The 25712-nt window shown below is 41.3% G+C and overlaps 1 long non-coding RNA gene across 2 annotated transcripts; it reads right to left on the reverse strand.

Annotated features, from left to right (window-relative positions):
- Positions 1-8170: 8170 nt before the first annotated feature.
- On the reverse strand, positions 8171-21407 carry LOC140000618 (uncharacterized). 2 transcript variants are annotated; one of them, XR_011805677.1, is made up of 6 exons: positions 20836-21407; positions 19251-19337; positions 17901-18144; positions 13635-14301; positions 13126-13282; positions 8171-10092 (listed from the first exon to the last, which is right to left on the reverse strand). It is a non-coding gene; the product is annotated as an uncharacterized lncRNA (long non-coding RNA). The 2 variants fall into 2 exon arrangements; XR_011805676.1 differs by lacking the exon at positions 17901-18144 and having other exon boundaries at positions 8173-10092.
- Positions 21408-25712: the final 4305 nt, after the last annotated feature.

Raw genomic sequence — 25712 nt, forward strand, 5'->3', positions numbered from 1 at the left:
TTTTAAAATCCTAGAGGACATAGAAAGTTAATAAATCAGAGCAAACCCAGGAGGATTTATACAGCTTAAAATAACACATGCTTACTCAGGTAAATACAGCAAGACTGAATGGAAAATTAAGAAGCAACTCTGTAAGGTGAAGGGTCACAACTACAGAAGACAAAGAAACAAAAGTCTAGCTATAGCCCTTTGCTACTTGACTCTATCCTTATCAACATTTTTAGTGGTGTTTGCAAACAAAAGATAACAAAAATGTCTTCTGACCAAAAACAGTTTAAAAAATCCTGAAATTCTTTGCTACCTGTTGCTTTACAAAACCCAACATGTTTAAATTCAGTGGCTAGCTCTGTTCTTGAGCATCTGTAGATGTATAGATTGATTCATTAGCAATTAGCAGTGGTGCAGGTGTTGCTGCTCAGTGAATTTGTAGTACAGAGATTTAACCTGTAATTCATTTAAAATGCTCCAACTGTCGCACAAAGCTACGTGCAGTGCATACTTCCCAACACAATTTATTTGCACTGAGGTGCGAGCAGAATTTTGGCTCTTCTTCCCACGATGCAGTGGAAACTCTCGTATCGCCTCTTTGCCCCAGCAGATTCAAAAATTTGTCACCACATGACACAAAAGGCCATTAACAGGAAAATGTTAACAACTGATGATCTTTACAAACAATCATCTGTAACACAAATGATCTTTAAGTGCATCTACCACGTGTACCAAAGGAGCAACTGCCCAAACTGCTGCCAAGTCACAGGAGCTCAACCCCAAGGGCAAAACACAGTCCTGAGTCTTCAGCTTCTCTCCTTGCTTCTTTTTTTTTCCACAGCAATCTATCACATGCTCTAAGAGCATTGTCAATAATTTCTTAACACGGCTCATTCTTGACCTGGTAAAACCATGAAGAAACTGTTGTCTAGTTCTATCTTTATTTTATATTCCAGTTTAATTTACTACCTATTCTGCTAACTCTTTTTATACATGTGGGAAAGCCGCTGAATTCAGATCAAAAGGAATATTTTCTGCACACAAATTCATAAAACTTAAAAGTCAAGTCTTATACAAAAATCATTTCTTTGAACACGATGTTCTTTACTTACTTTGGATTAGTATAAAGGGCTAGAACTGAGTCCTGTTGATTTGTGACAGCTACTTTTGATCACTGTTGCTTAAATTGCAATGACATTTTCTCTAGTTCCAGCTCCAAGGACACAAACCCATTTCTTGCTTGGAATGACAGGTTCTGCGTGAAAAATCACTAACACAAGGTGTCAACGCAAGGTCTTCTTAGTGCAGTGGGTTAATGAACTAGCTTCGTTCCTCAAGGGAAGACAAACTAACAGCTAGTTTTGATCACAAACTGAATAAGAACTGGTAATTCTGAGCTGGTCTTCTGTGTTTATTTGTGCACTGCAACACCCACACTGTATTTCAGTAGGGACAGCTTGAAATTATTATTATGATTTATTTATTATTCATCCAGTACCAGATTTCAGACAACACCTCAGTAGAGCTGTGGGCTTTAAAAAACAGAACTGTAAAACAAAACTTTACCATCTAAAAAGGACCAAGGGGCTCTCATCTGGGGTGGAATGGGTACAGGATTTGGCTAGGATATTGTCCAACATAGCAGATTACTTCATGCAGATGCAGCCTGGCTTTTAGCACATTCACAAGCACCCAGTATAGGATGGTCAGCATGTGGGCTGCATGTCCCACAAGCTCTGTGCCTCCCCTGGGCACTGGATGTGATTCAGGAGGGCCTTGCTGGAACAGGGACCTTGGGAAAGCGAGACCCTTTCCCATGGCAGGCAGAAAACTCGAACATGTGGAGGCAGCTTTCTCTCTGCATTTTCAGGTCATTTCCATCTCTTCTCACATTACTGGAGGTCCTTCTCCAGAGCTGTTTCATCTCCTGACTAAGAGGTGCTTCCAGACCTCCTCTCTTGTGTCATGCGACACTTTGCATAGGGCCACGAAGGTGAGCCACCTACCCACACACAGGCCATCAAAACCCACCAAGACATGGCAGGAGATCTCAAGCTGGTGAGATGCTGACCTCCCAAGAGGAGCAGTGGGCCCACTACACCTCCTTTTTCATGTTCCTGGAGAACTCAGGAACTGCAGCTGGACCCAACTGAACTACTGCATTTGCACCTGCTGAAAGAAATTCATTCAACTTCACATGCCCTTCCTTTGAAAATAAATAAATAAATAAATAAATAAATAAATAAATAAATAAGTAATGTTTAGTTAAGCACTGCACTCCATTTAAAAGAAACCATGATGGCTGGAGAGCCTGGAAATACACAGATGCTTCTCTAACACCAACAGTATTTTAAATGTCATTCATTGTTAAACAAATGCACAAAAACTACTTTCACAGATTATATGTCTATTTTGATAGCTGTTGCACAAGCACAAAACAAAACAAGACTACTGATTTATTGCTAGCTTTACAATGCTCAGCCAAAACACTGTCCTGATGGGGAGACTGTCTGGCCTATGGTCTTATCCCTGAGAATACCCCCACCAGACTTCCCCCACCAGAAATGCTGGGTGTATCCAACATACAGATGACTCCAGTTCTGTCTTGCTCTCACTGCCCTAGATGCCCAAAGACAACTCACAACTTTAAATTTTAATATCATTCTGCAGCCATATTACAGAAGTCAAACTGTGTTCCTTGATCTTGTTGTACAATGTGAGATATGTAGAAGTCTTTCATTTCTGTGAGAGGTCATTCTGCACGTGCAGATTAGCCCTTGGTGTCTGGAGAACATACCAGCCGTGCCTCACAAGGTGCTGTTGTGTACGAGGACTGGAAATGTTCAACACCACCATTTACCAAAGAACAATTAAGGACTGGATGTTAAAAGCCTGGCCGCAAACCACCTTTAAGAGAATCATGGAGCTGAATTAACTTTCTATTACACTGAAGACCAGCCTAGATATCCAGTTATCAGACTGCACTGGAGAAGTTTTCTTGTTATTGTTGAAAGAATGAGGATTGATCTCAACAAGCTACCTCTGTTTTATTCGATTCCCAAAGTGAGGGGAAATATAACTCTTGCATTTTAGCATGAATTAATAAATGTTACTACAGTTTAATACAAGTGTTGCTTTTCATTATTTTGTGCTATAATGACTTAATGTGACTTAAAAGCTGAAAAATTATGAAACAAGACTCCTGTAAGTGTAAGATATTTAACGGGAGCCCTGTTCAGGCTCACTGCTATAAACATGTATGAAGAAGAAAATTCCCACATGTGGGAATCCTGATTTTTGGAATCAGGAGATAGCTCAATTAATAAAATGATCCAAAGTTCATGGTTTTGAAACAAATATTGAAAAAGAGCAATCTATATACCAATAAAGACTGGGGGGGGGGGGGGGAGCTTGTCCTGTATGTTTCTATTATTTAAAGGAATTTGAAATAATAGCATCAGGTTTTTTAACAGTACTTAACACAACTTGAAGATGAGTGTACTCACAACTCTTAATTCTGCAACATAAAAGAATAGATGTCTCTGTTTTTCTATTTTCCACCAACATTTATTTCAAGCAGGATTTTCACTGCAAATGATATTTCCCTGTTGCTGTTACTGTTCTTTCATTTAAATAATCTTTATGTCAGTGCTGAAAACATGTTAATATATATTTCATCTTATCTTTTTTTTAGAGGGGGAGGGTGTGGAGATGTTTTCCTTGTCAAAGTTAATTCTCCATGCCTTATCATTTCTTAATCATGTTTACCTGAGTGCAAGACGAATTCAAAGTTCTGGTTCATTCAGATTCTTCACCCCAAGCACTAGAAGATTAATTTCCTGGGACACGATTGGAGGTCTGCTGAAGAACTGCTTCAGTTATTGGAAGTTGCAAGTAAGCAGCATTTCTTAAGGTAAGAGCTTTAAAGGAAAAAAACAAACAAAGAAAACCCTGTAGGTAATACTCTGTTAGTATATTTAATACTTCCAATGTCATTGACAGATACTCTTGCCAAATTTTACACATATATAGCAAGATTAGTTGCAATTTTTCCTTCCTTCCTTCCTTCCTTCCTTCCTTCCTTCCTTCCTTCCTTCCTTCCTTCCTTCCTTCCTTCCTTCCTTCCTTCCTTCCTTTCTTCCTTCCTTCCTTCCTTCCTTCCTTCCCTCCCTCCCTCCCTCCCTCCCTCCCTCCCTCCTTCCTTCCTTCCTTCCTTCCTTCCTTCCTTCCTTCCTTCCTTCCTTTCTTCCTTCCTTCCTTCCTTCCCTCCCTCCCTCCCTCCCTCCCTCCCTCCCTCCCTCCCTCCCTCCTTCCTTCCTTCCTTCCTTCCTTCCTTCCTTCCTTCCTTCCTTCCTTTCTTCCTTTCTTCCTTTCTTCCTTTTCATTTCTTTCTCCATAAAGCAAAACCAGCTTTGGCATCAATGCTTCTTTTAACTGCTCTTTCCTCCTCCTACTCAGGAGCAATCTGTGCTAGGCTAGCTGTGTCCATGTACTAGTTTAATCCCAGCAGTGTACCCCGTTGGTTCTCCCAGACAAGACTCGAGTCTGTCTTTCAGAAAAGTTTTGTAGACAAAGAACTTCAAATCTGCCTATCAGTTTTCAAGTGATTTTGTCTCTCGGGTTTTCATTTCAGAAACACCACGGCAACACTGAAACAAGACTCACTCACTAGGGTGGCTTCTGAAGGTGCTACAGCACTGCAAATAATGCTGGCTACTGCCTTTTAGGCTGCAGGGTAAGTACAGGTGGAGTGTTCATATTTTATTTTAATTGAGTGCTTAGATAACTCATTATATTTAACTATTACTTTGAGGTCAGGCAGTTTTGTACTTTACGTTACCCACAAGTGCAGAGGACATTAACTACAACCGACTCACTTTTGGAAAACTGCTTAAATAGTAAGTCACGGGGAAATTGAGGCAAGAGACAAAGCACAAACAGTAGGACAGGATTAAGGCAAATTTGAGAAAGCCCAGATGAATTAACTGATATTAACCTCACATCCAGGCGGCTAATAACTACTTTAAGGTGCAGAACAACCCTCCCACGCCTTTTCTGAACAACAGTAAGTTGGGTCCACCAGTTATCCAGAGCATTTTGGTGGTAACCATGGCTACTCCGTGAGCAGAGAGTTTCAGCACCCACTCTGCTATGAGTTTACCTAAAAGAAATGAAAGGGTCTTTTACAGTGTGTGTGCAATGCACTAAGTTCAATACTGAAATCAGAAAGTCTCTTAAAATAAAGAAGTCCCCTTCCGTATCCACCCAATTATCCTGAGAGAGTCAGGGAATTCAACAGCTCTGCTAAATAGCACAGAATGTTTGAATATAAGAGGGGAGAAACAGTAAATCAGAACCAAAAACCAAACAACATATAAAGCTGATAAATTCAGGATCCAAACCAGAAAACAAAGTGACTGATCAAAAAAAAAAACTCTAGCACCTTCTGCAGATCAGAGTCCTCGCAGGGGCCTATCAACACTTCATGAAAGCAATCCTGTGCTAACAAATCAGCTGAATTTCAAAGACACAGGAGAAAAAGTGAATTTTAAAACAGCTGGCAGGAAGCAGACTTTGTTTCATAGTAAGAGCTCCACCAGGAGTGTTGTGTTTTGTAAGTGCACAGCTCCCTGCATCCAGAGAGGAGTCCAGCTCCAGCATCTCAGGTGGGAGCTGCATGCTACCAAATCCAATCAAATCTGTGCACCGAGGGCGATGCACAACCGCCTGTGATGGACAGCACACTAATGGCTTTACCACCTGGATGTAGGTTGTGCCCTAAAGCACAGGAAATACTGGAAAGTATTTCAAACTGCTCAAAATGTTGTTCTTCCCCCTTTTCAGAAGCCAGCTGGAAATATCTGTCGCTGAAGCTGTGCGCTGAAGGAAATGCAGTATAACTTAGAGCTGTGTCTTTCCACCCCAGTAAGAGGAAATTAGATGCTTTGGGGTTTGTTTGTTTGCATGCCAAATACTTTCCTTCCTAATATTTGCCTTTCGCTTGTAAGACTTGTATAGGAATTGTGTGGGGATTGTCACTCACTGTCAGTACGTATATGGGCTTTAGTTTCCAGATGTCATTTATGTCATCGGGGCAAATCTGCACATATTGAGCTGAAGTACGCCTGTTTAGATGTGTATGTCATTACTAGTCTGAGGCTTGGTACTTACCCTGGGGATGGTGTTTGGTCTATTAGGCCTGGCTGTATTGTATTGCCAGCATGAAAACAATTGTGTGTGTGTCAAGGACCATTAGGCCAATGTAATTTCATCTGCGATCGCAAGGAGCCTCACCCTACAGTATATCTTGTACCTGGAGAAATATTTTTGCCTGCAAAGTTTTGTCACTGGTGATAAATGCTAATGACAATTAGCAGTGAATTTGCCCAGATATTTTTAAAGTATATCAGTAAGTGTGTGCTTCCTTACTGTACATTTAGAGAAACTGGGGCACAGGTAAAGCAAGTAATTTGCCCAGCAATAAGGCCAGGGTAACAAAGGAGACTAGGTAACAAAAAATAAATAATAATAATTAAAAAAAAAAAAACTGCAGTAAAAGCATGCCTGATAATCTGAAATTCAGATTCACACGTCAGTCATTCTGCTCACAAAACTACTTATCCTTTAGATGGGATATGTTATTCCAGATACCCCGTGTTATGTGTGATCACTGGATCATGCATGGTCCAGGCTGATGGTCAGTTTTGTGGGCAGGATGCAGCTGGGGATGTCTGCTGAGCCTGGTGCATCAGGAAAGCTGGTGGTGCAAGCCACACCAACATCCTTGTCTAGCTTTGTTTTGTGCAAAACCTTGTGGCAGGTATTGGGGGTCTAAAGCCAGTGTGAAAGTACCAGCTGTGTAAAGATGCTCGGAGTCAGTGAGAGGCTGGATGTAGGTAACTTCCAGCAGAATCAAACCCCAGACCTCCCCACCCTTCACCTACAGAAAGACTGTGCTATTTCTTTGCCTGCCTTGTGTATTAACACATTGATTAATATTTGTGGTGCGCATTAAAGATGCAAAATGCTTTGTGAAAAGCTTAACTGTCACAATTGTGAGGGCAGTACTGAATTGCTCTGCCAATTGAGTAAAAAAGGACAGGTCTCCAAAAATGAACTGAAGTTTGGTAATTCTACAGTAAAGTTCCTTGCTGAAAGTCAAAGAGAGCCAATACCACTGTTTTGGCTACTGTGATTTAAACACAGGATGTTTCATGACCAGGTGCCTAATTCAAGACTTTAGTTTTTTCCAGATAATGGCCATGGCTGAAAGGTTTTATTCTGTAAGGTCTGAAAAAAAAAAAAAAAAAAAAAAAAAAAAAAAAAAAACCTAGAAAATCTGTTAAAACAGAACTTTAAAGAGAGAACCTGGGAGAGAATACAAACAGATAGGCTTTTATTCCTCTTTTCTAAAGTATTCCTCTGGGAGCCTGTTTCTGAAGAGTGGTGCAGTGAGAGATTTGTAGTTTCACATCATTTTGATGTGAAACCAGACAAACCCTGGCAGATATAAAAACATAGGCTTGTAGCATTCATATGCAAGTATTTGTTTTGTTTTGTTTTTCTTGGCTTTTTCAGAGTGGCCTAGTTTGATAGTAAAACTGTTTGAAAAATGGAAATATTTCTCATAAAATAACCAGGGGGAAAGGGTGATATCTTCCCTTATTTTAACTATATGTTTTGTTTTGTTGAAAAACTTGCTGCAGGTAACATTCCTCAGACAGGGTAATAACCAGTTTTGGAGGCAGGATTATTTTTTCACTCTACGTTTCTACAGAATCTTGAAAAGTTTTTATATATCCTTGTACATCTTTTCATATTGTTGGGAGTAATTAAAAACATGCAGTCTCTCAATCAGAGACAAGTAGAGCTTGGAAAAGTCTCAGAGTTATTCAAATGCAAGCTGAAATTCTGAAAGTACTTCAGGGATAGAGAAAACATTGCAGCTGTAGGCTAAAAATCAAATAGGACTGATTAATCCAGCAGTATAGTAAATTCATTCTTTTCCCTTCGTTCTTTAATTCACTATTATGGAAATTCTGATTTAGAAAGTGCTGATAAAAGTACTACTCCTTGTTTGTATTCAGACAGTTGTTTGTAGAGTTATGTGAACAAAATATTTTTATTCTTTTATCATCAGTCCATGAACATAGCTAGGATAATGAGTTTGGTTCTCTTCTGCCTTGCTATCAACAGAATATTTGGAAAAGTGATGGTCTCAGAATCCTTATTTCTGGTGAAATGTAAAGGGCAGAATTTCACTTTAAAGTTCCAAGAAGTTTTCAGAGCCAGCAGCAATAAAATGTTTTAATGTTACTTCTAAATGGCCCAAATTAAGAGACAATGAAGAGATGGCAAATATAACGCTCCTGGGATGACACATCCTATTTATTTTTCAGAGTAGAATGGTGCTTTGAATTAATTTCTCTTTCATTGCAATGTAAGTCTGAGACACATCTTGAATACAGTCTTCTGCTTCCCCAAAACCAAGTAATGTGTGAACAGAAATTACTGAACTTTTTGTATGTTGTTTTTTTTCTTTTTTTTTTTTTTTTCTGGTGTTTACAGCATAATACACATAAGACAACATTATTCCCTAATGTGGGAAGCTGAGCATTTTCTGTTCTTGTTTATGCTTGTGCATATATGAAAAGTAATGTAATTAGTTATATCATCCATTTCATCACCATTTCCTTCGGTTTGTAATCCAGATTCTTCATCAGCAATTCAAAAGAATATGCCAACTCCTTTTATCCCCTCTTGCTTAACTACAACGACCATATGTTTATGAGATAGAACAAACAGCTTCTAAAACATTACATTAGAGATGTAGTTTTTTTCACAAACAGAAGTACCAAAGTCACTTGTTTTTTTATATCCTTTCATTTGTACTTTTCAACAGTTTTTGTGCAAAGAGATGATACCTTGGCAGAAGAAAAGTGAATATGCATTTTAGACAACATTATCTTTTTAACTGCAGCTTCTGTGATTATTCTTGCAGGCATTTCATTTCAGGAGCCACAGAATCTTAAGTACAAATGATATTTTTCTTCTGATAAACTAATACGTACAAACTACGGTCTGCTTGGTTTGTTTTCACTCCATTGTGTAGCTAAATTGTACTGTAATTTCTTGCTTTATCTACCTTTAACAAAATCTGAAGGTCCAAAGTCAGCCTAAAAGCCTAAGAAAGGGAAAGAATATTTATATGTACTCATGATTCTTTCTTGTGAACTTTTTAAAAAGGGAACAAACAAACAAAAAGAAACACTCTAATAATAATAATAAAAGATCAAAACAACTTACTCCAACTCAGTAAAAGCTGGGCATTTATAGAAATCAATTATTTTTTGAGTCATCCAAACAGCAAAGTCAACCTGACACTGCAGTGAGTCAAAAAGCATATCTAACATCTATAACATAAGCTTTCACTTCAGCAAACAAAATCCTCTCAGACTTTCTATATTTCAAAGTATTTTTGAAAACATAAATGTATCTGACAGTCACTTTTGTTCAGTAGGCGGTAAACACTAAAGTATACCAATAAAAGGCAAAGACACAGCCTGTGCCTTATTTGCATTTGTCAATGTAATACCTAAATGATGCAATATGCATCAGTTAGCTTTTGGGCATTCTGAACTTAACTTTTCTTGGCAAAACAGTACAACTCTCAATGTTTTAGCAGAAGTAAGACCCAAGTCTTAGCAAATGGAATTAAAATGAATATGAATGGAGCAGAAAGGCCATAAAATGTCACTAAGGAAAAAAAAAAACAAACAAGCAAACAAAAATGCACAAAACAAACAAACAAACAAACAAAACACAACACTTATTGTGGTCAAGAAACACACCTACAGGAAACATAAATCACGCTTCAAGACCTTCAAAGGCTGTAGCAGATACACAGCAACTGAGAATTTGGTCATTAAAGAATTTGGTCATTAGTGAATAGCAAAAAAACAAACACACAAACACTACCAACAACAACAATAAGCCAGCACAATAAAAAATGTCATTTCAGACAAACAGTGCTGGAAACTCCTTTCTCAGTGAAGTCAGATGCATTGATTCCAGGCATACTGCATCTGATCCCAGGTACCACACCTGAAAAAAAAAAAAAAAAAATACAGTGACAAATTTGAAAGAGTTTGAAACAGGTGTAGATGCTGGATGTGGCCAAGCTGGGACCTGTCCTTGATTTAGCTGAAATCTGTCTGGGTAAATTGTTTGCTCATATAAATCCCATAGGAAGGCTTTGTATTGCCTCTAGTAGATCTATTACCCTTCATAGGCAGCTGTGATTTACAAGTTTCCCCCAAAGGTTCCCGACCATCACCCCGCACAGTGTAAGCTGGCATTTTTCCCCATGTCTGCAGACTGCTGCTTTCTACCACCCACTCTCTACCAACATCTTCAGAAAAAAATCTTTTTTTTTTTTTTTTTCTCGCTGTAAAGTAGTATTCATCTACACAGGAGTACACAGTGACAGGAGATAGTGTTGGAAGAAACGAAAATACTAAGAGCATTTGCATGTGCAGGCACGTGTGTGTATGTGTCTGTAGAGAGACATGAATGGTCCAAGCTGCCCCTGTTTCAGACAAAAAATGGGAAAAGAAAAAAAAAAAAAAAAAGAAGAATCACTTCTTGCTTAAGGCTTGAAATTTTCTATATCAGCTTCCTTACTCCCACGTGCTTCCTAGACAAGATTAGATTAAATCAGATATGAAAGGAATTGTAGGACTTTTATGATTGTGATGGGGACAGGTTTGCATTTCAGTTAGGAATAGGGAAAATCACTGTATTCAATCTGATAACAGTTTCTGTCATGACTGAACAAACTCCTTATTGTATGTGTGGGGCAACTCATTGCTACATAGAATTCCTTTTTTTTATTTTTTAATGTTAATTAGAATAAGATTCAGAGTAAGATTAAGCATAATAAAACATTAATTCATATTCATAATAAATTTTTAATTTCCTAATATGCATTTGTCACTGTATTTGTAGTGGCTTTCTCTTTTTTTGTCACTTGAGATGTCTTTTCTGCTTACAGTATTTTTCCCAGGCAAAACAGCTTCTAGGTTTTATCTATTCAGTTAACAGCGGATTTCAAACACCAACATTTCATAGGAGTTAACTTGTAAGCACTGAAACTGCATGAATATAATATGTATTTCTGATAGAAATCTGTACTCACACACACACTTCAGCTAAAAATTATCTCAGGTGACTGTAATCAGATTCTGCAGTCAACTTTGGCTTCATCTTAAAAAGGAGAAGAGTATATAATCATACTTAAAATAAAAGATATGCTACTCTGGACACAGAAGAGTGAACTAAAGCTGGAGCTTTCTCCGTGAACTCTGTAATATCCTCGTTCTTGTTGCTTTATCAAAACTGTTATCTTCTGTTTTCACAGAGATTTGTGTCTCTCTACATCTTCAGCTGTAAGCTTCACAACTCATCACTGCCATCTCGTGGGAAACGCTGGGTAGTCATTAGTTCTTTTTTTTTTTTTTTTTTTTTTTAAAAAAAAGTGAAGAAAAATGATAAAATATAATTTCTGCTCTGAAGAGATTTATAGCTGTTAGCTGAAAAAATATTACTTCATATAGAAACCAAATTTCATAAGATTCATATATCTGCCATAAAATTAAAAAATGAAAATACTCATTCTGTAAATTTCTAAGCATTTCCCAACACTACCAAAACGTTTTGTTCTAAAAAGAGAACATTTTATTACAAAAATTTGAATGTGTAATATTAAGCATATACTACTATACTACCAACTATACTAAACAATATACTATTAAATATACATATACGTATATCACATTAATATACTATATAAATTGAAGGAAAACAAACCATCTGTTGTGACTTTTTAAAAATGTTTTAGCATTAAAAAAAATAAATAATTTGTTAGCATTTATTTATTTCCCTGTCTCTATGGACAAAGCAGAACATATTTCTACAAAGATGTATTTTATTGAGGATTTATTTTTCCAAAAAGTTTCAGCATGTACTAAAAATGGAGAAGTACTAACAGAATGACTTTTGTCAGGTCATCAATTCAAAATGTACAATATCTCAGATCAACATATGACAAAAAAAAAGTGAAAAGCAATGAAAAAGTGATAGAGCTTCAAAAATACATCATGATAAAATAAAAACAGTTTTCCTTGTTGTTGCATCTTTCAAAATGTGCGTGATCACACATATCTTCCAGACTACAGAGGGTAAAGACAATTTCCTCGTGTTTATTTCAAGGATAGCTGTTCCAGTCTAATGGCTTGTCAGCCCCTCACCTGATGCAAGAGTTATTTGCTGTACACAAGATATGGCATAGTGTCATTTTGGTTTGTATTACATGATGCATTGCTGCACCTGAAGAGTGTTCCAGAGGTACAGATATGTCCTGCACCCTTACACGCTGTGTTTTGATGGGGTGCTTGCAGTGATTTTCTTTTGTGGCAAAAGTTTACTTTATTTCAATAACCAGCACCCTTGTTTGTTTGTTTTTCCTTTTTATAATACTATTGCTTTTCCCATCTTATCAGGATGCCACTGAATGCAGACACGTTTTTCCTTCTGGAATCTGAGATGGGACATCCAAGTCCCTTAAAGGGAAGAGAGAACCCCTTCTGGAGTCTGAGCAGGAAACTCACAAATACATTATTTCCCTTCCCTGCTCCTGCAGCTGTGAAAACCAGGATTATTAAGACCATAAAAGTTAAAGAACCTTGAGATGAATTAGCCTGTGGGAGAGAAACATGTAGGAATGAATGGGTAATCAAGCAGTGCTCGATGCAGCTTAACTGATTGCCAAGACACACAGGAGCACATGCTACCATGTGGATTTCAGACCAATAAATACAATGTCCAGAGCGCTGTCTTTGCAATGAGTATGACCACAATGAGCAGGGAGAAAAGCCATGAATTAATGCTACTTTAGAGTCACCGGGAAGATCTGCCAACGCATAAATTATTTCCTATAATTTATGGAATTGTAGGAGAAAGAGCCCTTGTCACTCCAGTTGCAATACTGACCTTCAACAGGATGTTTGAAACCATATTCCAGTAACCTTTCACTACACATTGTGCTACCTAAAAAAATGATGCATTTGGATGACATACCTGAATGACTGCAGTTGTGATGGACAGTCATAACCATGCGGTATTAAGTGTCACCCGTTGGGAGGGAGGCCACTCTCGTTGTTAAACGTGAATAGTCAGGTCATTTAACGTTCTTTAATATTAACACATGTATTCATTTGGGAAAAAAAAATAAAATCTGAAAGTCAAAGGAAAAAAACAATAATTACAACAAAAAAGCTTAATAACCAAACATAAAATACAACTATACATTTTAGTTAGAATAAGGGTTTTTTACACTTCTTTGAAATTTCACCCCCCATCTGGAAAGCTGATGTTTTGCTCAGGTTAGGAAGGTTTCACAAATGGTGTGAAAAAGAAATTCAATTTCCTGCCCATTTTTTTTTCAAAGTACCAGTAAGGAGACAAGAACAGTCCCAAGCAAACCACAATATAGCTTCAAGCTGCTTTGGAAACCATTCAGAACTACAGAGCTGTTCCTCAGCCTGTGTTGCACCCACATGAAAGAAAAAAAAAAAAAATGAGGCCACCTTCTGGCTGTAGGGCCTGTTTCCACATTCCTGGGCTCCTGGGCTGCTGGCTGAGAGATGGCAAGCCAATGTCCAAGGTGGCTGCGCTCCCAAGGAAGACACCAAGACAACATATTGAATCTGGAGGGAGCAAGGGGTGAGACATGTATCCTTAGATAAAAACTGTCCTTTTGCATACAAGGAGTTTCCAGGGACAGAGAGCTGAGTCAGCTTACTGAAGGCTCTCACAGCAGGTGCAAAACAGGAGGTAGATCTGTGCAGCAGAGGAGGGGTGGATGAGAAAGTCATCATCGAGACCATCTCTTGGTGCTAACAGTAAGGCTTGATCAGCTCAGACATTTTATGCAATTTCACATTTCCAGTCTGGCTGCCAGTTGGTCTGGAGTTTGGGAGAATGGGGTGATATTTGAATGGTTTCATGCTGTGTGTGAAAGATTTTTGGGGAGTTCCATCAGTCTTCTTAAATGCATTCTCCTGATTTAGGCATGCACTAAAAATGGGCTTCACAAGCAAAGCTTTCTGGTCTGTTGAATACTTCGGCTGCTGCTACAAGTTGAACTGAAACTGCAGAAATGTTGCAAGCAGTCTGTGGTGTTGCCATATATTTTTCCTTTTCTGTTTGTGTGCTTCTGGTATAGAGCTTCAGATTTTGATAAACTGTTGCATCCTGGGACAAGGAAAAAAAAATTAATACATAAAAATCAGCTTGTATTTGGAAAATTGCCCAACCCTTCTTACTGTGTCAGAAATAGAAGTGCGGAGAAAAAGGACAGGATCAGATAATTTCTTTGCATTTCGCAACCCAAACTTTTCTCTGAGCTCTTTAACAATATTCAACATTGGAAAGGAAGAGTGTCCCACAACTAAGTCCACATGTCAGGAATCGGGCATTTGGGAAAAAAAAAAAATAGGGGGAACTATGCTAAATATGAGACTCACAGATCTCAAAATATGAGGTGTCAGTCTAGTCCTGTTAAAACATCTGCTTAGAATAGCTCACAGACTAGCTGTAGCATATCATAGAGAGGAATCATGAATATGCAATCAGAAAACAGTTTCAGAGCCTGATCACCATCTCTGTCAATTACAGCAGTCACTCTCTGTGATGCTGGCTTGTCATTTTGACAGTGATGATACCTTTACATGATGCCTTGCCAGATATTATGCTTCGGTTGTTTACAAATAGAGCTTGCACCTTCGCTGGAAGAGTAGGACGTTTGAAGTAAGGAAACACTCGTCATAATAATTCTCCTACCTACATCAGTCATGCATGAATGCGAAAGTTGCAACAAAGAAAATGATACTCTTCCACTGCTAAGTGCATTTTAACCACCCTTAAGATACAAAAGTTCAGTCACTCTGGACTTTTGCAGCCAGCATCCAAAATCATTGTGGGGGACTTTTCGGTTCCTGCTGGTCACAGCAGAACATCTTTCCCAAGCTGAGCAAGGTGCTTTTACAAACACTGCTAAAACTATAAACTAGCAAAATCAAGGGCTCACAAATAGGATAGAAGCTCTGGTTGTCAAAGTGAACATTATAAAGATGTAGAACATTATTGTATTTATAAACAGAAGTTTATATAATACTATACATTAACTATTCAATATTTCACAAAAGTCTAAAAGTTCACAAGATTTCTACTTTACAGAACACTGAAGAAAAATGCTGAATCATCATAATGAACATTTTTGTAGTCTCTGTCCAATAACTACTTACAGGATTGTCATACGTTTTAATAGGAAATGTATCTGTATGACCCCACTACTTACTCTGTTTGGGGTGGAGGCTGGAGAATATGAAGGCTAAGTATCTTAGCTATCAGCAATGATCGTGGCATAGATATACTCACAAATTCTAATTAAAACATAGTTTCAGAGATAAGATTGTAGCTCCTATCAGATAATTAAAAGTAAATACAATAAAAGTTTGAGATCCTTTTTCATGTATTTGTTAGAAACTCTCCATTTGTTTTTTGTATTGGGTTGTTTGTTTGTTTGTTTGTTTGTTATTGTTTTGGTTTTTTTTCGCACTTGTTGTCTTTTTGGTATTAAATCATGAATCTTGATTCATGATTAATCTGGCTTTAGAGAGAGGCTTCCAGGAACCAAATTCATTCACTGTAGATAAAGTGCCAGATATATTCCAGGTATTATCTTTTGAATCAGGTGCTTTGTATATCACTTTGGTAACAATGTATTGCAGACAACATGTGTACCTATATGACCAGCACTGCAGTGAGAAATGCACATCATTCCAGATATTCAGATATCCAAATACTCAAAAATCCAAATATCCCAAATCTGAATATTTTTCCATTCAGTGATAGATGTAGTCTCCAAATTTAACCCCAGAGAAGCTCAGAAAGCAATTAGAACTTCTAAATAATCTTCAAAATAACTAATTTATTAACAAGCTGGTAAAAGACAGGAGCATTTCCCCTTAGAATTTTTAACCTCTTCTCATTTTTATTTTATTTTTTTTACCAGTCCAGCTAAACAGCAGCAGTGGAGCCCAGGGAGGAAAACAAACTCAGAATGAAACACAAATTTACTAAACTTTCTGGGAGTCTCTATGGACAGTGAAAGAAATCTGCCCATACAGACCCAATGCAGAGCAAATCAATTCAGCACTTTGTCATCTCTACAAGTTTCTTCCATGTGGCATGAGTTGCCCTGATACCATTTTAACTATCAGCAGCCAAAAGGAAGCACAAAACCACTCTGAATGGTGGACTCCAGAGCACCAATAGTTCGTGGAGTATTTCTGCATTTATTGAGGCTAAAATATTCCTGCCCACAAGGAAGCTTCTGCATCACTAGGAAGTTTCATGCTGGCGGTGATGCCCGTACTCAGGCTTGTTTGTGCCGGCACATTTCTGCCCCTGGTAAAGCAATCACTGGAAAGCCTGACATCTGTAATGCTACTGTGCCTCACCAAATTATCCCTTGTGCCATGACTAGGTGTGACATACAAATGGGTGGAAAAACTTGCTAGCTTCTTACTGCCGTCCTCTGGGTCGGTCTGATCTGGAATCGTCAGCCATGCGGTCAGAGCAGCACCAGCTGCAAGCACAGGGAGGCAGGTGGTGCCTGTCGTGCAGCACGGGCGCGCAGAGGGAAGGACACCGTGCTCCTTCCAGCATCCCTTGTCCCAAGCAAATGAAGTGCATAATTACAGGGCGGTGCTGGAGAGATTCAGAGGAAGCAGCACAGCGCCCGATGTAGTTGTCATGGATGGCAAAATTCTTCCAAGATATGTCAAGAGGAACTTCTTTACTGTGGCACTGCTCTGTCAGCTGGAATAGTTTTTGCATGCACTTTCCGTGGAAAACAGCTCTTAAGATTACTTCAGATGTTTAAGTGTTTGTTTACTGAATGTCATTTTCGGGCAACTTTGCATTTAATTTCTAGAGATGTAGTCATGACAAATTGGCTGAAGGAAATATTTTGTTCCAGAATTTGTTTTCCTCTCTGTGAGGGGCTTATTACCAACCTCTTCTGGGTCAGTTTGTGCAGCTGCTTTAAGCTGCTCACACAAAGGCTTTGCACTTAAGAGCTGAGAAGCAAAAAGTGATTATTTAGTGCCTCGCCACACGCAGAAGGGGGCTAGGACTTAACAGGCTAAGACTTAACAGGGGGCTAAGACTTAACAGGGGGCTAAGACTTAACAGGGGAGGTATCAGCACCCACAGAGGAGCCCCAAAATGTCCTTGCTGGCAGGGAAGACATAAGACCTGTAGAATATTCCCCAGGGAGCAACCCCATCTCCACCAGCACCAGCAGGCTGGTGAACTGACATCCTCCCCACCTGCAAAAATGGAAGGGAAGGGAAGGGAAGGGAAGGGAAGGGAAGGGAAGGGAAGGGAAGGGAAGGGAAGGGAAGGGAAGGGAAGGGAAGGGAAGGGAAGGGAAGGGAAGGGAAGGGAAGGGAAGGGAAGGGAAGGGAAGGGAAGGGAAGGGAAGGGAAGGGAAGGGAAGGGAAGGGAAGGGAAGGGAAGGGAAGGGAAGGGAAGGGAAGGGAAGGGAAGGGAAGGGAAGGGAAGGGAAGGGAAGGGAAGGGAAGGGAAGGGAAGGGAAGGGAAGGGAAGGGAAGGGAAGGGAAGGGAAGGGAAGGGAACAGATAACACATTATAGACTAAGGGATGGAATTGCATTTTCTTGCTGCATAATTAGGTTGTGAAACTCATTACCAATAAATATTGCTGAGATCAGAAGCTCTGTAACACTTAAAGGCAGTCATCTGCTGTGCTGGAAGAGCACTCACCATTTTGAAAATGACAAAAGGAACAAACAACCTGTCGTCCTTTTGTCCATATCAAATCAGATCTGATGAAAGAAGTAATTTTTGATGCGATCCTGCATTTGTCCAGGAAGACAGGTTTTTACACTCCTCTGGTGCAGGTGGTAGTGCCCGGGTCTGGAAATGTGTTGCTGGTCTCTACTGTGTGTAGCAGATAAACTATTGGCTCTGAAAACTTTGAGTGATCTTCAGAAAACAGAGATATGTTCTGCAAAAAAATCTTAGTTGATTCCCAAGGCATATCCAAATACATTTTCTCCTGCAGCTTAAATTTTAATCTCAGTAAAGTGTAGCCTGGTAGATTGTACAAGCAGGTTAACAATGAGGACTTCAGTAACAGCGATTACATATTTGTTAAATGTTTTTTCTAGTGGTCAAAAGGCACTAGGATTTTCTTAAATAATGAAATATGTTAATTAGAATATGATTTTGTAAATATTAACTAACCATATGACAACACTTAGAGTGTGAAAAATGAAAATACTGTTACTGTTATCACTTCAAAGAGTTTCTCCCACAAACACAATGTTTTTGCTGGACTATTTGTTTCAGATTTGTCTCTGGGATGTGCATTCATCACGCAAAGGCTTCCCCATGTTGTTTAATGGCATCAAACACCTACTCAAAGAGCTTCAAAGAATGCTCTCTTTTCCCCTTAGGGAACTGAAATCTCTTTAGGACCCATCCTCAGCTCAGGTAAATTGTTTAGCTCCAGAACTGAGTGGAATCATGGCAGCTGATGCAAACCATGTCCTTTCTGAATGGTTTTGCTCCCCCCGTGCCTCCTTCACGTCTATTCAGGGAAGAAAAGCCCGTAACTTCGCTCAGTTACTACAAAAAATGTTTGGCCAGTAGACAAGAGATGCCATTTATTCCTCCCTGAACAGCTCTCATGAGGCTGATGCTGCACATCTCACATGAAAACCCAACATATTAGGCTGGAGTCCATGCCTGTCCAGCCCCAGGCTTTTTGCTGTTACAAGCCTGTTGCAGACCCATTGCTTTTGGGGAATAGCTAGTTCCACTCATGCATACAGAACAAGCTTGTGCTAGGCAGGTTTAGCCCAAGATAGTAAACACTCTGGACCAGATCCTTACTAAGACCCAGGGAGGCCTAAAAGTAATGCTAGATGGAAGGCTATCTGTGTAGGGGGACAGCCTTCCTTCCTTTCCCTCAACAACAGAGGCGAGGTGAAGCAAAGTCTTAGGGGAGCAGTTAAACACCTGGGTGAGCTTTCGTGACCCTTCCCTCAGGAAATGCTCTACTCTTCTGACAATTTGTGTTTTTGTAACTCTCTCAGCTGCAAGCCTTACCCACGTCCTCTTGTAGGTCCACCAGTGTCTGGAGGAGGAGAGAAAACTGGAAGCAAACAATCATCTCCGCTTCGAGAGAACTGCAGGCTGTAAAGAAAGGAGAAAGGGAAACATGACAGGCATGTGTGGAAAATCAGACAGAAGAGGAATACTTAATGAAAAATGGACTAATGTCTAGACTGCGTGAGCTTAACTTCAAAAGAGTAGCAATCTACAGTTAAATCAATTGAATAAGCAAATTAAATCTTCGCCTTCCTTGTTGACTGGCTTTAAGACAATGATATCCTAACCAATATTTATTTGCTTAGCATTCCCCAATGGAATCAACTGTGACAATTTACAGTCAGCCCAAGAAACCAAAACCAACAAATGGAAAACCACACTCCATTCAAATTAAACTGCTATAGTAATTGTTCCCTCTTTGGGCACGTTTTTGCTATATTTTAGTTATACTTTCATACAAAAATGTACCAAAAACTATTTTATATGTAGGCCAAACAAAACAACATCCTAAACCAGGGCTCCTTATTGTGACAGTCTGACACGTTTTTGTGACTGTCGTGACAGATTGGGCAGCAAAAGCTGTGAAGCAGAGGTTGGCTGCAGGGCTTTTCATTAAGCATGTTATCCTCTTGCTCGCTTGTGTGTTCAGGAGGGACAAGAATCAGCAAGACCATTTTCAGGTGAATTAACACGCTGTCAAGGCTGTGCCGTAATAGTGCTGCAGGCGTGGGGAAGGCAGCAAAGGCACAGCTCTGCAGCCCAAGGGAAGGCCCTGCAGGAGATGAGACGTGAACATCTCTCCTGGTGTGGAAGAAACCTGGGGTGAGGATTTCCTCCTGACCCAGAGCAGGCTGATCCGGAGCTGGAGTCTGGGCTGAGCCAGAGATGGTGCCACTGGGCTCAGATAAGAAAACACCTCGCCCTCCTTCTTCCTCGTGTTATGAGGTGTGGATTTGGACTTCAAGGCCATTCCCAACCCCAACACTTCTCTGTTGGGGTTGGGAATGGCCTTGCTGTTTCCCTGCTCCTTCTCCTACCTCAGGAGCACCCCAGAAGGCAGAAGAAAGGCTGTCTGCACCAGCTGAAGTGCTCAGGTACACCAAGGCCCTGCAAACGTCACTCTTATGCTTAAACCTACAGCGAAGCCAAGGTTGGAAACTTCTTGCTGAGAAATAGAACTGCCAGCCTCTGTGTCACCTTCTCTCACAGGACTCTCAGGCAGCCCCCACCTGCACACAGAAACCCAAGACAGCAGAAAACACCACAGTTTTCACACAGAAGCCTGAATTAATGCTACATGCTTTTAAGAACACAAGGCAGAAGGAAAATCTGGCTCTTGATAAGGCCTCCAAAGGCACTGCCATCTGTGTAGAGTTCTCACCGTATCTCCCATGAGCTAACACACCTGTACCTTCTGCTTTTGAAAAGAACAGCAGTGACATGAAAGACTAAATAGGGTGTTATATTAAAGGTGCTGAAAAATGATACCATGTCAGCTTTGATGAAAATTATTCAGAGTTTCAAAGAAACTTCTAAAGAATCAAAAATGCTCTGTCACTAACTCACCTTACCATGTACTCACCACAAGATGGTAGCACAGACAGCATTAATCAGCAGTAGGTAGGAAATGATACCTCCCTAAGGAAAGATGTCTTATAAAGCACTGATCCATTTTTTATCAGTTTGCTGGCTTGACAGGCCTGCCTTTTCCTTTAATTCTTTGGACCTAGAGCAAGAGCTGTGTGATGCTTTCCCAAGATCACCACAACTCTCACAATTTTATGTGTGTAGCTTAAAAACCAACCAAGTATGTTATTGCAAAGTGCTGATGGAACTAGAATTACTTCATCAATTTAAAGTATCTGGAGTTAGAGGGAAGCATCCAAAATATCACTCCTCTCTTATGTCCGTGTCCTGGAAGAGAGGGAAGTATTTCCTTTGTAAAAATAAAATCTGCATCCCCAGGAAAGCTCAACTAAATAGATAGATTCAGAGGAAGCTTGCCGGTCACACTGGAAATTTTAGCAAGTTTCACTCCTGTTAAAAGTACACATTGCAGACATGGTTGCAATGGTGGTCCAAGGTCCCCAAGAGCAGAACATGTGACAGCATGTGGCAAAAATCTTAATAAAAGGTCTTGCAGGTTTCCTGAGGAGAAATTACCTTTAAAACTTTGAAAAATTGCCAGGTGGAGTATGTATTTCTTCTGACTGGCAATTTATGTAAGGACAGACAGTCAATGTAATCTTTTTGGATTTCAGCAAAGTTTTCAATACTTCTTCTCACAGTTTGTTCTCAAAAAAAAAGTACAGTACATAACAGTACATGAGGGGAGCAGAGGGAGCAGAGGGGCTGGCGGTGAGTTGTGCTGCCCTGGCTGCGTTGGGAGCTGTCTGTCACCTACAGGGCACACTGGTGGTCAGCAATGGTAGCAGAGAACATAATCTTGCAGACCCTGTGCCATGCCGGGCCAGAAAGGAATGTCCTAGTCCAGCAGCTGCTGAGATGCCTGGGGGATAGGACAGAAGCTTTCGTGGATGGACTACATCCACAAGTAGCCCAGCACACCCCATGCTGCTCCTCATTGGGGTACCGGCCACCCCACTGCCTCAAGCGTCCCCAGGGAACAGGGGGAGCCCCAAAAGAACTGGGGCATGTGGCAGCAACAGGTCCCTCTGTTAGTGCTGGTGTCCTCACTTAGTTCCCCTTGAAAGTGACACAAGAGCTTGCAAAAGTCACTGGATGGCTTCTGTGAGATACAAAGAGTTGAGCACAGCAAGGAAGGTGCTGCCATTTCTGAGGTTTCTAAAGTTAGGAGTCCCAGCTCTTTGTTTTAAGGAAAGATACTGCAGAGCACACAGAGGTGTGGGATGTTTCTAACACTAGGTGTGTCAGAAGCACTTGCAGGGGGGACTGTGGACTGCACTGAGCCCTGACGTGGACACACCTGGAGATGCACAAGGGGACAGCAATTGCATCTCTTTCAGGGGTCACCTGGCTCCATTTTGTTGCAGGCTTAGGCAAGACGACTTCCACCAGCAATGATGCTGGATGGAGCAGCCCACACAGTTAGCTGGGGCCCTTTGACAGTCCCTGCATGCTCTGTCCAGAGTCCAGGTGCCTTCTGAGGAAGAAGGCTGTGAATGTCCCACAGCTCCTGTGCCTTCTCTGCCAGGCTTTGGAGGACCCTTGCAGGACCCAGAAATCTCAAAAATTTCTGGGCAAAGAAATCTCACTCAAAGGCTGCGTGGTGGCAACTCTGCTGCCCTTTCTTCTCTTAGCAGAGAACCTCTCTTGCCATATGCACGGCACGGGGCAACAGGACAAATGCAGGAACCTGCCTTAAATATGGCCCAGGGAGCCAAGGCTGTAGGAGTTTCCGTGCCTTCAGAAGGAGTGATGATGGCCTTGGGTCCAAAGCACTGCCATGGCCTCTTTCCTCCATCTGAGGGAGGGCTCACCACCCGCCTGCTGGGCTCTTTGCTGCGATCCCAGGTGGATGCAGGGGATGGAGCAGTGATAGGGATAACCTGGTGGAGCCACACCATGCTGTGAGAGAAAATGTCTGCCAGGCATGGACAGGAGAAAATGTCTGCCCACCTGAAACCTCTGCTGGGTTGGCCTAGGAACAGGAAGGAGGAGACAGGGCCACCCCTGACCTGTGCTGAGCACCTCAAAGTGGGGCAGACAAATGATAGCGGTCATAAAGATGGAGCAGGACACTGGCGAATCGCTTCATCCTGCCTCAGGAAGCAGGAGTCAGCTTGAGAAATAAACCCTTTGCTTTCAGAGAGCAGCAGAAAGCAAGAAACATCCTGTGGAGGCTGTCTCAGGAAGATGGGCATTAACACATTAACAGCACCCTCTGGTGGCCTCATTGCCAATGTCCTACACCCCTTGGCATCTCAGTGGTCTCAAAAGGGCCTGATTTTCACCAGGGATGCAGCTGCTCCCCCTCAGAAACCACCCGTGCTGCTCGTCCTCCTTTCTCTCTTCTGTGTCTGTGTTTTTTCTCACTCCTGAAACAGGCTGAAACTTTGCTGAAATGTCGAGTTACTTAAAAATTGTATGATTAATATCTAGATATTCATAAAACTCAAAATGTATTTTTATATTCATAAAATTCACAACTTAATGAATAAATAGATATATGTATATGCTATCCTTTAAATAGCACTAGAAAATATGACGTCTCATTAGTCTGACTACTGGTTGAGTATGGAGAGTTTTTTTGCTTTTCACACAAACCATCCCATTTTCAGGTGGGATGGAGTTAATTTTATTCCAACTAGCATGTACGGTGCTTTGTTATAGATTTAGGATGAGAACAATGCTGATAGCACGCTGAGGTTTAGTTGTTGCAAAAGAGCAACAGGGGTAACCTGGTGGAGCTGGGCGAAGCTGTGAGAGAAAATGTCGGCCAGACACGGAGAGGAGAAAATATCTGTCTGCCTGAAAGCTCTGCTGGGTGCTAGGCCACGTGCCTGGGCTGTTGGCCTAGTGCAGTGGGTTTACATGGCAAGGTTTTGGTAGCTGGGGGCTACATGTGGTGGCATGTGAGAAGAATCCAGAAACTGCCCCATGCTAGATTAGGACCAGTTTCAAACAGCCCCACTAACCCATTTTAACTGCATCCACCCCTGCCCAAGTCTGGTGATTCTGGTAAACCTGGTTCTTGCTCTAGGCACGCAGTTCTGTCTTACTGGGCCACAGCCCAGTCCTTTGTCAAAATCATTGTGTATTTGTTTTTTTGTTTTGTTTTGTTTTGTTCATCCAGAGTAAACAAATCATCTAACAACTGATAAATGTCTTTCCATACTGGATCGTATGCTCTAACCATACCTGTAAACATCCGTAACACCTTTCCTGGATTTTCCCATAACCGCAGCATCTGTTGCTGCACCCCATTCTTTCTGCCATGCAACAAGGCTCGTGCACACTCTGCACTGCCTTCACAGCACATGAGGAGGGTGGAGACTGTGTGAGCTCCTCTAACAGAGCTGGCAGAGCACAATAAGCAGTCAGGGGTGCAGAAAGGGACAGAGAGGAAGAAACCGATGCCATAGCAGCACAGCAGGAGCACTGTCAGCATCAGGAATTGCTTGAGTTTGCAGAGACAAAACAGCACAAGACAACACCTTCTTCCTGCCACTGTTTGACTTATTTAAATTGAATGTTTTGGTTCTGCCTTACAGTTCTCCAAATTGTCCATATTTACCAATAGACCAGCTGGGCAGGAAACTGGTCCTCCAATAATAATCACAAAACGTTTAGGTGATGGACGTTAAAACTGCGAACTTGTGTTCACCTTTGGTCTGCAGCACCACATGTGGTTGTAGCAGGCCAAGCTGTTTGACACAGTTCCACTGCCTCTCTCATAGATAACCCCATAGGTGCCACCAGCTTTATTACAGGTTTTTTAAACTTTCACTAGTGCAGTACCTCTCACTATACCTTGTCCTATTTCCAAATTTCAGGATTCATGTGGAATTACAGTAATTTCAAATTGCCACCATGTCATCTCATTACGGTCTGCCCTGGTGCACCATGAGGGCCAGAAAACAGGTGAACTTAACCCAGTTTGCAACCTAATCCATCCTGGAAGGCTCTGGAGTCAACCGGTCAGCAGTGGCAAGGACAAAGAGATGGGTGCCTAGCTTGCAGGCACAACAGTTAGCTTACCTCTGGCAGAGCAGAGCAGGAGGCTCTCATAAAGGGAAGCTGGAGCGCTGGGGTTGGAAGGGCAAAGCCAGACTGACTGGGAAGGAGCAGCAGGGTTGGGAGAAAACCTCAGCAAACGGTGCTGCAGCAGCAGTCACTCCCTTGCCTTCCTCTTTTTGAATCCCTTGGCCTACAGCATAAAATCGGGTCTGGATTTACACCAAAAGCACCAGCACCCAGGTGGGTATGGGGACTGCCTTGTACAGTAAAGCTTTCCTGGCAGTGCTGGGTGTGCCAAGGAGGACACCGAGGTGGGATCCACAGCAGAATGACAAGGCAGGGAGAAGAGGTGAGACACGGCAGCTCTGGAAAGGAGGCTGCTGGCCCAGAGAAGACAGATGTTACCTGCGGGAGGACATTTTCTTGCCATCAGACAGCTGATGGTTGGTCATGTTGGCCAGGACGGACACCAGGTTCAGGGTGCTCTGACTCTTCTCTGGTGGTGGAGGGGCTGCTGTATCTCAGAGTGCTGCCTTATGGGAGTGTGTTGGCTTCTGCTGCTGCTGCTTTTCTCCCAGCCATGCCCATGCCCAAAGGAAAAGACCCTGTCAGCTTCCCATCCCAGGGACAGGCAGCTCCCCCCACCTCCCTCAGCCTGAAGCGACATGGCTCTACAGCTGGCCCTGGGGGCTTCTCGGAGCACTGAATTTCAGTCACATCTCATGAGCTTGGGGTTTCACAGCCCTCCAAGCAGCAAGGACTGAAAAGTGCCCATGTGGGTGACTGGGAAAGAGCAGA

This window comes from Anas platyrhynchos, chromosome Z, assembly GCF_047663525.1.
Source record: "Anas platyrhynchos isolate ZD024472 breed Pekin duck chromosome Z, IASCAAS_PekinDuck_T2T, whole genome shotgun sequence".
Taxonomy (NCBI): domain Eukaryota; kingdom Metazoa; phylum Chordata; class Aves; order Anseriformes; family Anatidae; genus Anas; species Anas platyrhynchos.